The following is a 14,162-nucleotide window of genomic DNA, read 5'->3' as shown; positions in this document are numbered from 1 at the left end:
CACAGTTGCAAGGATTGTTTACCTTACGCATAGTTTGTTAATGCAATTGTCCGTTGCTTTGAGTTTACACTTTTGGTGGGGCTCGCAACTTAATACCGACGAGATGTTCTTGATAGATATCTCAAGGTGGATGATCAGTAAGTAGATGCTGATGAATAAACGGTCTACTTGTCTTGGCGTACTGCCATTACTATTGAACCTCTAATTATCAAGTAGCATAATTAGCATTGCGGTGCGTTCATAATTCTGTCAATGGCCCAACTGTGATTTGTTTACCCAAGCATAGTTGTTTATCGTCTTTTGGGAGAGAGACATCACTAGTGAACATCATGTGACTTCGGTCCATATCACCATCATTGTTTACACCTCCATCATTTACCGTTTTCATTTACTTTTCCGTTGCAATCACTATTGCCTTTCCGCTTGTGTTTTGATCCTTTGCAAACTACAAGGTCGGAGAGATTTACAACCTATCTGTACTCGTTGGGAGCAAAGTTATTTATTGTGTGTGCAGGTCCACATCTTATGCTAGCGCGAGGGTGGAAGACACCTACTTTTTGATCCTAGGAGTCCTCTTGGTTCGATAAAACTTACCGTTCCCATGTGAGGGAAAACTTGCTGCTGACTACATCTCAACCTTCCACTTGGGGTAACCAACAAGGTGCGAGAAGTATATACATCATCTCGTCATCAAGCAAAGTTTTATGGCACCGTTGCCGGGGACTCCAGTCTTCAAGATAGGGGAGTTGCACGCTATCCTTTACCTTCGCTTTTCAGTCTTGTTAGTTTGCTTTCTTGTTTTTGCCTTAGAGTCTTATACCAAAAGCCACAAAAAAATTAGTTGCTTTGTTCTTGCTTGTTGCTGCTGCTATCGGTTCCACTGAAAACACCAAGTTGTGTGACTTCACTAGTCAGAACAACAATGACTTTATCTGCACTCCTAGTGCTGCTCCCGCCACTAGAGCCACATCCTATGAGATTAAACCTGCTTTACTGAACCTTGTTATGAAAGATCAATTCTCCAGTGCTGGAGATGATGCTGCCTTGCACTTGAACAATTTTGTTGAGCTTTGTGATATGAAAAAACATAAAGAAGTAGATGGTGATATTGTTAAACTTAAGCTTTTTTTCCTTTCTCCTTGAGAGGAGGAGCTAAAGTGTGGCTTCAATCTTTGCCTAGGAATAGCATAAATTCCTGGGATAAGTGCAAAGATGCTTTTATTGGGAAGCATTAACGTCTGCTAAGATTATCCAGTTGAGGAGTAACATTATGAATTTTAGGCTATTGGATAATGAACATGTTGCTCAAGCTTGGGAACGTATGAAATCTCTTGTTAAGAATTTCCCTACACATGGTTTGACTACTTGGATGGTTATCCAAACTTTCTATGCAGGATTGAACTTTACCTTGCAGAATGTGTTAGACTCGGCCGCGGGAGGAACCTTTATGTCAACTACACTTGGTTCTGCCACAAAGCTATTGGATGAGCTGATGACAAATTATTCTCAATGGCACACCGAGAGAGCTCCAACAGGTAGGAAGGTAAACTCTGTTGAGGAGATCCCCTCCCTTAATGATAAGGTTGACATGATCATGACTCTACTTACTAAGCAAGCTCCTATTGATCCCCATGATGTTCCTTTAAATTCTTTGGTTGCTCAAGAAAGAGAGAAAGTTGATGTTAATTTTATCACTAGGAACAACTTTAATAACAATGCTTATAGGAGTAATTTTGGTAGCAATCCTAGACCATTCCCATCCAACAACTGTGGGAACAACAACAATTATCCTAGCACCAAAAACTCCACTACTGAATTAGAGAGCATGCTTAAGGATTTTATCACTTCTCAAAAAGCCTTCAACAAGAGTGTAGAAGAGAAACTAGAAAAATTAGATAGTATCTCTTTGAAGGTGGACAACATAGCTCATGATGTAGAGATGCTTAAAATTAGAACTTCCCCCCTTGTGGAAAGGAACACTACACCCATGAATGTTATCCAAGTCCAAATTAATTAGAATATAAGAATGCTAGCCAAACTTAAAGATAGGTGGGCTAGAGAAAAGGTAGAGGAAGAGAGAATTAAGAGCCTTCCTACACACACTACCATTGCCACTATAAAAGTTGTTGAGGATCTCAAAACTTTTAGCACCCATCGCACTCCTAGTCCCAATGGACCTATTAATGGTGATGCTAATACCTCAACTATAGGACAAGAAAGACTTTGAATTTAGAGACTACCAAAAGAATGAGCTTATATGACATTACTACCTCTTTAATTAATGTTAGTAATCTTGATTTTGACAAGTGTAGTCTTTCCGAAGTCATCGCCTTTTTGCAAAGAATGGCTAAAGACCCCCACACTAGTACACTCAATATTGCCTTCACCGAGCATATTACCAATGCTCTTATCAAATATAGGGAGGAGAAGCTCAAGTCAGAGACTTCTATGCCTAGAAAACTAGAAGATGGTTGGGATCCTATGGTCAAAATTAAATTGAATAATATCTCTTGCTTTGCTTTGTGTAATGTTGGAGCTAGTGCCTCCGTTATGCCCAAAATAATGTATGATATGCTTGATTGGAAACCTTATGATCCATGTTCTTTTGGTGTCTGTCTTGTTTATTCTTCCATAAAGAAACCTTTAGGGAGAATTGATGATGTTCTTATTATTGTCAATGATAATTATGTGCCCGTTGATTTTCTTATTATGGACATTGAATGTGATCCTTCATGTCCAATTACTTTGGGATGTCCTTTTATCCGCACCGTTGGTGCTATCATTGACATGAAAGAGGGAATTATTAAATTCCAATTTCCTCTTAAAAAGGGAACTTAACACTTCCCTAAAATAAGATTAAGTTACCTTATGAGTCCGTTACTCACGCAAGTTATTCTTTTGGAGTTGATAACACTTGATCCTCTTTCATTATGCCTAGCTCAAAGGCATAAAAGAAAGCCTTGTTGGGAGCCAACCCAATTTGTTTTTACGTTAAGTTTTAGTGGTCTTGATGCTTGTTACTACTGTAGCAATATCATTGTATCTTTATTTTTAAGCTTTGTGCCAAGTTATAGCCTCCGATTGCAAGAAAGTTCAAAAATTGTGACATGCTGTCCAGAAACAGATTCTGTCTTCCTGACGGAACAATTCACCATAAATCACTAGATCATCTTTTTGATCTGCTTGTTTTTGACAACATGCTCTATATAATTGTCTTTTTGGCACCTGTTCTAAGTTTTTTGATTTGAGTTACAGAAGTGCCCGGAATAAATTATTTACTACCTGCTGTTCTGTTTTCCACACATTCTTCCTTGTTTTGCGTTTCCATTGTTTGCAAATCCTAAGCTTACTTTTTATTTGCAAAAACCTTTTGGCAATCATGAGAAGCATTATATTTTCATTAAATCTTTATTTCCAGCAGGTAATGAATTATTTTATCAAGGGTACTAACCACTCTAATCAGCTTATGATGAGTTTCGTATGAAGGGAGTTTTCAAGTATGCGATGGGAGATGATGAAAGAAGATACAGGAGTGTCAAGCGCTCAAGCTTGGGGATGACCTCATGCACCCCAAGAAATATTCAAGGAGACTCAAGCATCTAAGCTTGGTAATGCCCCCGTGCATCCCCTTCTCTATCAACAATCATCAGTTCGTCCATCTCCATGCTATATTTTTATCACTTCATATGTTATGTGCTATGCTTGGAGCGTCCTGCTATTTGTTTTTTTAGTTTTGCTTGTTGTTCATTACAAGTCGGAACCTATCCTACCTTGTTTGGGAGAGACACACGCTCCATTCCACTCTTGAACATAACATAGGTTTTCATGCTTATTCTTATTGTGTGTTCTTCATCTTTACTTAGCTACTGTCATGCTTAGCTCTTAGTTTTCATGCTTATCTTTTTAAGAGCTTTTATTTAGGTTGATTTGGAACTCTCTTGAGTTATCATGATTATCTTGTTTAGAGAGTTGGCCTGTTGCACTGAGTTGTGTGTCTTGCATGAGTAGGTAATTAAGATTGCTCTTTAAGTATAGTAGTAACGTGCAATAGTTTTGAGGTATTGATTTGAGTAATGTTTGGACTATTGGTGCCAAGAGCTTGAGCTTATTAGTGATAGGTGTCGTATTTTGGGAAATCTGTGTGTTTTTCAAAAACTAAAAATTAGGTGAGAACTCTAGCAACTAAATTGATCGCTAACCTCTGGAGGGGTTGGAATATATAGAGTACCTTCACATTACCATGAGTCGAGGATGCACAAGGATAACCAAACCCCCAAACACTCCTCCTTGGGGTACTTGTCTCTTTGTGAATTTCCTAACTAGATAGAGAGTTACCTATAATAAGTGTATGAGTTCTTCGGACTAATGTGAGTATTCGATTGTTGGCACTTCCACCATCCATATTTTGCTAGCCTCTTCGGTACTGTGCATTGCCCTTTCTCACATTGAGAGTTCGTGCAAACTCCGCTGGTGCATGCAAACCCATGACATGATACGCTCTGTCATACATAAGCCTCATTATATCTTTCCTCAAAACAACCACCATACCTAACTATTAAGGCATTTCCATAGCCTTTCCGAGATACATTGCCATGCAAAATCCATCATCTCATGACTTGATCTTCATGTCACTCAAGATTTTGCTTGATCGTAGAGCTGCATGATAGTTGGGTTTGCCCCAATTATTGCTACATGACGCGCTAGTATCATGGCATATCCTGCTACATTGGCAGAGGCATACATTTTCATACATCATGATAGTTTTCACTTGTCTTTATGTTGATTACTTATAAAGTGTGATGATCTTTTTATTCATATAAAACATAGAGTGTTGCCCTTAAGTGAGGAAAAGATCCCAAAGAGGACAAACAAAAGATCACAAAGAGGACAAATGAGAGATAAAAATAAAGAGCAAAAGAGGCCAGAAAACATAAAAAAGAGAAAAAAAGAGAGAACGGGGCAACACTACTCTTCCTTTGAAAGATCCACACTCGTACTCCATTGCTATATTTGTACGACATAGAGATTATCATTCATGCATAACTATGTGGGGACCCTTACACTATAGAACTTGGTTTGCACATTCCAATAATGAGCCTCCTCAAATGAGCTCTAGGTCTTCATGAGCAAACAAGTTGGATGCACCCACACTAGTTCCATTGGAGAGCTTACCTTAGCTCATATGTGCATCCGTTACATGGCAACCCCTACTCCTCACATCATATCTATCACTTGGATTTCTCTCGCCTATGGTTGTCCTCACTGATGTGAGCCTTTCACACCCTTTTTGTCTTCCACCCCCATCACTATTCTATTTGCCATCCTAAGTGCCAACATATATTGCTTACACTCATCCATTGCATGAGTGCTCAAAGTCGAAAAGAAGAGGATCATTTTGACTTGTGTGTGACTAGTGGTCTGGGGATGAGTCAAAATAAGATTCCGAAGGAGACCAAGTGTGAAATTTTAGTAGATCGAGTTCTCAATTAAAATAATATATATTTTATGATCTCAACCAATCTCCCACTTCTTGCACGCAAACACCATTTGGAGACATTCGAGTCACGAACATCGAGAGCTCTTGCACCTTTATGTTCTTAATTTGCTAAACTTAACACTAGATATAGACTCTTGCTTGTTATTGTCTTGACTTGAATTGCATATATTACTTTGCTTTACTTTTAAGTTCTTATATGTGTGTTAGCATGTCACCACAAAAATTGTTGTGTTATCATTTATCTACTCGAGGACGAGTAGAAATTAAGCTTGGGGATGTTGATACGTCCCAAATGTATCTATAATTTATGCTTGTTCCATGATCTATTGTGTGACATTGTTATATGTTTTGCTACACTTTTATATCATTTTACACATATTTGGACTAACCTACTAACTCAGTGCAACCAGTGCCAGTTTCTGTCTGCTGATGTCTATTTTGCAGGGGCTTTTACCCAATTTTCCGAAGCCTAAAAAATTCCAGGAAAAATATATAAAAATAAGCGAAATAGAAGCTTCCGGATCACCAAAGATGGGCCAGAGGGGGGTCAGGGGCTGCCCAGGCGACCTGCTGGCGCGACCAGGCCCTAGGCCGTGCCAGGAGACCACCTGGGTGGGCCCCACCTCCTCCGGTGCCCTCCTTTGGCCTATATTTAGAGTGTCGAGAGGAAACCCTTACACAACTTCCAGAATCATGAATTTCTCCATCGTTCCGCCGCCGCAGCGCTTCCGAGATCGGGAGCGTCAAGAGACCTCTTCCCGGCACCTTGCCGGAGGGAGGATTGACCTCCGGGAGCTTCTCCACCGCCATGGATGCTTCCCGGACGTGTCGTGAGTAGTCCTCCTTGGACCATGGGTCCATGACTAGTAGCTATGTGATGTCTTCTCTCCAATCTTGTGCTTCAATGGTTAGTCCTTGTGAGCTTCCCTACATGGTCAAGGCATCTATGTAATTCTCTTGCTATTGCTATGCTCGGTTTGTTGGGATCCGAAGGATTATGAGATTATGTTCAGATTGTTATGAGTTATATATTTGATTATCCTTTTACATTATGTTCCTTAGTGATTCATGCATGTTCTCCATTGCTATTTATTGCTTTGGCCGAGTAGTAGATTGTAACTCCAAGAGAGAGTGTTATGCATGATTTTGGGTTCATGCCCCTCGATGTCTAGCTTGAGTGACAAAAACATGAGACTAGGGGATGTGCTGTTGCCACCAGGGAGAAAACAACGGTTGTTGTGACCACGGTAGCAAGGATTGTTTACCTTACACATAGTTCGTTAATGCAGTTGTTCGTTGCCTTGAGTTTACACTTTGGGTGGGGCTCGCAACTTAATACCGACGAGATGTTCTGGATAGATATCTCAAGGTGGATGATTAGTAAGTAGATGCTGATGAATAAATGATCTACTTGTCTTGGCGTACTGCCCATTACTATTGAACCTCTAACTATCAAGTAGCATAATTAGCATTGCGGTGCGTTCATAATTATGTCAATTGCCCAACTGTGATTTGTTTACCCAAGCATAGTTGTTTATCGTCTTTTGGGAGAGAGACATCACTAGTGAACATCATGTGACTTCGGTCCATATCACCATCATTGTTTACACCTCCATCATTTATTGTTTTCATTTAGTTTTCCGTTGCAATCACTATTACCTTCCCCCTTTTGTTTTGATCCTTTGCAAACTACAAGGCCGGAGAGATTGAAAACCTCTCTGTACTCGTTGGGAGCAAAGTTATTTGTTGTGTGTGCAAGTCCACGTCTTCTGCTAGCGCCATGGTGGAAGACACCTACTTGTTCATCCTAGGAGTCCTCTTGGTTTGATAAACCTTACATTTCCCGTGTGAGGGAAAACTTGCTGCTGACTACATCTCAACCTTCCACTTGGGTAACCAACGAGGTGCGAGAAGTAGATACATCATCTCGTCATCTGCACCTTACCGAGATGTTACATGACCGTGGATTTGAAGTTGGAAAAATTGACCCCATTCTTTTTACTAAGAAGGTCAAGGAGAACTTGTTCATATGCCAACTATATGCAGATGATATTATATTTGGTTCTCCTAACAAAGCTTTTAATGAATAATTTCCTGCAGTGATGACTAAATTTTTTGAGATGTCCATGATGGGAGAGTTGAAGTTTTTCCTTGGATTCGAAGTCAAGCAACAAAGCCAAGGAACCTTCGTCAATCAAGCAAAATACACTCAAGACATGCTCAAAATGTTCAAGATGGATGATCTCAAACCTGCCAAGGCCAACACTCCCATGCCTATCAACTGCCATCTTGACCTTGATCCCAATGGTAAAGCTGTGGATCAAAAGGTATATCGCTCTATGATTGGATCTCTGCTTTACCTTTGTGCATCTAGACCTGATATTATGTTGAGTGTGGTTATTTGTGCATGATTTCAATCCGCACCTAAGGAAAGTCACCATGTGGAGGTCAAGAGAATCTTTCGATATTTGGCTCTTACCCCAAACTTTGGCTTATGGTATCCCAAAGGGGCTTCATTTGATCTCACAGGGTATTCGGATTCGGATTGTGGGGGGGGGATCGTCTGGATAGGAAGTCAACTTACGGTGGTTGCCAATTCCTTGGCTTCTCTCTGGTATGTTGGTCTTCCAAGAAACAAAATTGTGTTTCTCTCTCGTTCATCAAGGCTGAGTATGTAGCTACCGCAAATTGCTATGCTCAACTGTTATGGATGAGGCAAACTTTAAAGGATTGTGGTGTCACTTGTGACAAAGTGCCTCTTTACTGTGGTAACATTAGTGCCATCTCTATCTCTAATAACCTGGTTCAACATTGCAAGACTAAGCACATCAATATTCGTCATCACTTCTTCCGGGAGCATATCAAGTGTAGGGAGATTGATCTCATTTACCAACACTAACGAACAACTTGCAGATATCTTCACCAAGTCGTCCAATGAAGCAAGATTTCGTGAGTTAAGGCATGAGCTAAATACCATTGATTTGAGAAATATGGATTGAAACTAGGCTTGCCCTACCACTCTCATCATTTTATCTTGTTTAGGTGTAGACATGGATTTAGGGGGAGTGTTGTTCTATCAATGAACTCTCCCTCCCCCTATTATGCATAAAACGATCGGTCATTCCCTTTAGTCATCTTCAATGACACTTGTGCTTCAACGACAAGTTATGGTCTTGGGACCAAGGTTAAAATCTTCGCAGTGCCATACCTACCAACTCAAACATAGGTGGTTTCGGCCATCGCCCCCATTCCTTATGGCATTTGTCTCACGGGAACTTCTCACGTTTGTTTCTTTCACTCCAAGTTATTCTCTCTCTCTATGTTTCTTTTATGTTTTGGAATGAACTGGCTAAGTTGTCATAGTCATCTATCTTATTCTTCTTCAAAATTTGAGTTTTCATGTTTTTGGACGTTTTTGGGGCCTTCTGAGCGGTACTACCGATGATAAGAGGTAGTACCGCCCGAAGCAGCGGTACTACAGCTTCGAGTCTCCCACGGTCAGGGGGGGGGGGGCTTTGGGTCCGGGTAGGGGCAGTTTTCTCCCCCTTACCATTCTTTCCCACTCCTCCTCGTGGGTGTCTCTCTCCACGAAACTCCTAGGCTCCGATGGCCGTCCTGGATCTCCATTTTCGGCCACCCATTCGCGATTTCAACCAGAGGGATCGTTCGTGTAACGCCCAAGATGTGTCTCTATCCTTATTTTGGCTCTAGGGCATCGACAAGGATAGAAACGCATCTCATCATTTCATCAGAATGGATATTATTACAAGTACATGTACTGAAAAGATGAGTATATGGAATTGGCTTACACTCGCCACAAGCTACATCAGAGTCACATAAGTACATTTCATACAACATCATGAAGAAGAGCAGGATCCGTATACGGACGAAAACATACGATAAAATAAAGACGTCCATCCTTGCTATCCCAGGCTGCCGGCCTGGAACCCATCATATATCGATGAAGAAGAAGAAGAATAAACTCCAAATGTACAATCAACGCGCTCGCATCAAGTAACTCTTTACCTGTACCTGCAACTAGTGTTGTAGTAATCCGTGAGCCACACGGACTCAGCAATATCATTTCCAAAGGTATCAAGACTAGCAAAGCTTAATGGATGAGGTATGGTTAACTGGTGAGGCTGCAGCAAGCGACTAAGCATTTATTTGGTGGCTAACTTACGACTACAAGAATAAAGAGGGGGATGATCTACGCATAGCGGACGTGAACTAATAGTGATCAAATGAATGATCATGAACACCTACTTACGTCAGACATAAACCCACCGTGTCCTTGATCGGAGAAGGAACTCGTGAAAGAGACATTCATGATTACGCACTCAGTTGGCAAGTTTTAATTAAGTTACTTCAGGTCATCTAGAACCGGATGTTAAACAAACTTTCCACGTTGCCACACAACCGCAGGGACGACTTTCCGAAAGATTTAACCCTGCAAGGGTGCTCCAACTAGTCCATCACAAACTACCACACACTGCGATGGAATGACCTCGATCAGGGAAAACCCGTGATCTCCTCGGGTTCCTATTGGAAAACCTCAACCTCGAGATAACCCAAAGCATCCTCGGAATCCCTCGCACAAGACGCTCGAGAATGGTATAACAAGTCCAGCAAGGCCGCCCGACATGCCGACAATCCCGATAGGGACCGCGTATCTCGTTCTCAGGACACGACCAAATGGGCAATACGTCGGGTTGGCTAAACCCTGGGTGACCAGGGGGCGCCGGACATCGCCCGGTTTGGACCAACACTCATGAGGAGCACTGGCCCGGGGGTTGATTAATTACTCCATGGGTGTCGGCGGGTCCCTATGCATTTTTATTAGTTATTAGGCAAATGTAGTACCAAAGTTGGGCCTTGCTAGACGAGTTTTATCCCAAAACAAGAATCTAGGGGGTCCCATAACAACCCCAAGCATGTTAGGAGCGCTAATTTATGGAACATAACACCGGTAGCAGAAACTAAGGCAACAAAGGTGGAACAAAACACCAGGCTAGAAGGCCGAGCCTTCCACCTTTTACCAAGTATATAGATGCATTAAATTAAATAGCATTTAATATGGTGATATAACAAGGAACCTGGCACGTTGACAGGAGACTATTCTTGACTTGATCCTCCTCCTCGGCAACGGCGCCAGAAATTCTTCTGCTACGACAACAAAAGTTCTTCCCCGACAGTGGTGCCAGAGATCCTTCTGTCGTCTCTTGGGCTTGCGTTGGTTTTCCCTTGAAGAGCAAAGGGTGATGCAGCACAGGAGCACTAAGTATTTCCCTCAGTTTGAGAACCAAGGTATCAATCCAGTAGGAGAATCTCGTCAAGTCCAGAGTACCTGCGCAAACACAAAAGAGCTTGCACCCAACGCTATAAAGGGGTTGTCAATCCCTTCAAGATTGTTTGCAAAGTGAGATCCGAAGGCGGAAAGTGCAACGAAGTAAAAAGTGTAAGGCTGAAAATATGGTGTGGAGTAGACCCTGGGGTCCATAGTGTTCACTAGAGGCTTCTCTCAAAATAGCAAGTATTACGGTGGGTGAATAAATTACTGTCAAGCCATTGATAGAACCGCGCAAAGTCATGACGATATCTAAGGCAATGATCATACATATAGGCATCACGTCCGAGACAAGTAGACCGATACTTTCTGCATCTACTACTACTACTCCACACATCGACCGCTATCCAACATGCATCTAGTGTATTGAGTTCATGACGGACAGAGTAACGCCTTAAGCAAGATGACATGATGTAGAGGGATAATCTCAAACCAATGATGAAAACCCCATCTTTTTACCCTTGATGGCAAAACCACGATGCGTGCCTCGCTACCCCTTCTGTCACTGGGTGAGGTCACCGCACGGTATGAACCCAAAACCAAGCACTTCTTCCATTGCAAGAATCGTAGATCTAGTTGGCCAGACAAAACCCACAACTCGAAGAGAATTACAAGGATATGAAATCATGCATAAGAGAGATAAGAAGAAACTCAAATAAGATTCATAGATAATCTGATCATAAATCAGCAATTCATCGTATCTCGACAAACACACCGTAAAAGAAGATTACATCACATAGATCCCCATGAAGATCATGGAGAACTTTGTATTGAAGATCCAAGAGAGAGAAGAAGCCATCTAGTTACTAGGTATGGACCCGTAGGTCTATGGTGAACTACTCATGCATCATCGGAGAGGTCATGGTGTTGATGAAGAAGCCCTCCTATCCGAATCCCCCTCCGGGAGGGCACCAGAATGTGCCCCAGATGGGATCTTGCGGAGACAGAAGCTTGTCGCGGCGGAAAAGTACTTTCGGTGATCTCCTGATTTTTTTGGGATTTTTAGGGAATATATAGGCGCAAAACCTAGGGCAAAGGGCCCTCAGGGAGCCCACAAGCCAGGGGGCCGCGACCTCCCCCTGGCCACGCCATGAGGGCTTGTGGGGTCCCTGGTGGGCCCCTACCCTGATTCTCCGGCTGTCCGATCTTTTTCTGTTCCGAAAAAATCTTTTTGGCAGTTTCATTCCGTTTGGACTCCGTTCAAAATCCTCCTCTGAAAGGGGTCAAAAACATGGAAAAAACAGGAACTGGCACTTGGCACTGAGTTAATAAGTTAGTCCCAAAAAATATATAAAAGGCATACAAAACATCCAAAGTTTGACAAGATAATAGCATGAAACCATCAAAAATTATAGATACGTTGGAGAAGTATCGGAACCCATGTTATCACATGGAAGCAACTGCACCTGCAACTAGCAACGCTAACACATGGTTAAGCAAGCGGTAACATAGCCAATAAGTGGTTTGCTAGGTTGTGAACATGTTGAATGTCTCCATGGCAATGTTGAGAGGCTTACATTTAAGTGGTAGGCAACGATACATATCGAAAGAAACGAGACAACTAGCATGGCAATGATAGTAATGGTATCTAGGGGAATGGTCATCTTGCTTGAGATCCAGCTTGGAAGAAGAACGACTCCGTGAAGCAGACGAACCGAAGTAGTCGAACAGGTCCTCACATTCCGACACGCTTACAGAACTCTATCGAGACGAAGCAAACAGAAACAGGCATCAACACACGATATTTACCACTGCACATGCGCGCCATGATGCACAACACATATGATGCATGAGCAGTTTCAAATATGCAAGGCATGGCACGACAATTCACGTCATGTAAGCACTACACATTAAGTGAAGCTCAATATGAAACGATTTGCATATTGACGAAACTCCACATTTAATTATTTAGTTCACTCCCGTTTAATTAGGCGGCAATATTATACGTTTTTAAACATGACAAGAGGTCAAGCATGTGATTCTACACGTCATTCTAGTCGGTTTACACATATAGTTCATTTGATCAGAGCTACGGTTCAAAAGATATGATCACCGCAAGATATGATGCCATGAATGCAATATGTATGCGGATGATAGTCACATCACTCACAACCATACAAGCAGCAAGATAAAATGAACCTACACGAGATTCTAAGCAAGTTTCATATAGGACACGATCAAAACGGAGCAACGGTTCAGCAAAACAAACTAAACAAGAAATAGCTACAAGCTGCCCAAAATAGCAACATGGCATATTCTACACCCTACAACAACAAGCTACATAATTTCAAAATGCTCAAACAAGACATGAGACAGTAGTGGTCAAGATGCACAACAACCCCCTACTAAAAATAACTAGCATGGAAGCATGGATCACTAGGAAAAAACTCACAAAAATGGAAACTAGCACACATGTTAAGACTTAGTGAAAATAACACTTTTGATAGTGTAATTTTCAACCAGAAGGCATATTGGCAGCAACAAAATTATATGCTACGCGACACCGAATGACCCGAAACTCTACAACATGCTAGAGAATCTTAAGCACTACAAATAACTCCATTGCACCAACCCCAAAGGAGTTGTAGATCACTAGCAAAACTCATGGCAATACAACAACAAAATATTTCAACATCTCAAAACAGCACTATATTCTAGCATATTGGCAACAAGCAAACAACACCTAAACATGGATTTCTATAGCAACCAAAATTACCAGGGGCTAACATGCATGCCCAAGGGCATATCTCTAGTTCACAAGTAAATCATATCACGCACGGAATAAATCCCGCAAAATAAACAAAAGGGCATCACGGCAAAATATCATGCATGCTAACTTACTCGGAAGACAGAACTAAATGCACAGTTAAATTCTATGGATTTTTTACCTTGAAAACATATATAATATGTGGGGTTGAAAAATAAAACTAACGTCACACATATATGCGAGAATATGGCCTAAACACGACATAGCAAACTATTGATGCCACCTACATGAAATAGGCAAGATAACTATCTCTAAAATACATGGCAAGGGGTTACAAACAACATGAACATTTTTCCTACTAGGAACGAGCAAATCGGAAGCACACTTAAATATCTACGGAATAACTAACCTAATAGGCCAGCACGCAAAACTAAGCAAACACCAGGTCAAACAATTTCAAACATACATGCAAGTTGAAAAATATTAACCTACGCGAAATTCTACAAGATTTACATATACATCTTGTCTCGATCCGACGCGCGGTTTAAAATATACAGGCGTTTTGTAAACAATGGATTTTCTGAAAAAAATAAATAAATAAATTCGGTAAT

Source organism: Hordeum vulgare, chromosome 4H (genome assembly GCF_904849725.1).
Source record: "Hordeum vulgare subsp. vulgare chromosome 4H, MorexV3_pseudomolecules_assembly, whole genome shotgun sequence".
Lineage (NCBI taxonomy): Eukaryota > Viridiplantae > Streptophyta > Magnoliopsida > Poales > Poaceae > Hordeum > Hordeum vulgare.
The sequence above is the reverse complement of the archived record's forward strand: the minus strand, read 5'-3'. Positions refer to the sequence as shown.